Below are 542 nucleotides of genomic sequence, written 5' to 3'. Positions count from 1 at the left end.
CGTTCAATACCACTTATAAAAAATGTAAAACAATGAAAATTAAATAAAATTAATTAATCACTTTTTAGCAATTTTTATTCGTGCTAAATGTTGGGTGTTGGTGTTGAAAGTATTATTTTGTTCAATCTGGCCGTGATGGAAAATGTTATAAAAAACGCTAATTTTGAGGTGCTCTCACACTGGAATAAGTTGAACATCCCTTTATTCCTGGTTTCTAGTATACTGACTATAGGTAAGTCTATAATTGGCGTTCCCTAGTTAATCGACCTTACTAATAGGTAAAAATTTGAAGCTTGGTGATTATTTTCGTAAATTAAGTTTATAAATTGAAAATATTATATCACAAAATCGTTAAATTATATTTTTTATATGCTAGAAATAAAAAAAATATAAAAAAATCGGCCGTTATTCCGTTATTAGGAGGGACAGTTGTCAAATTAATTGAAGCTTTTTTTAAGGGGAAAAGAAATGGCGAACTTTCAAAAAAAAAAATTTACGATTTTACTTAAAAAAACTTACTATTTTATATAATTGATCGAGTT

Source organism: Bactrocera latifrons, unplaced genomic scaffold (assembly GCF_001853355.1).
Source record: "Bactrocera latifrons isolate USDA-ARS-PBARC rearing strain unplaced genomic scaffold, ASM185335v1 scaffold_959, whole genome shotgun sequence".
In the NCBI taxonomy this organism is placed as follows: Eukaryota; Metazoa; Arthropoda; class Insecta; order Diptera; family Tephritidae; genus Bactrocera; species Bactrocera latifrons.
Note: the sequence above shows the minus strand (reverse complement) of the source record.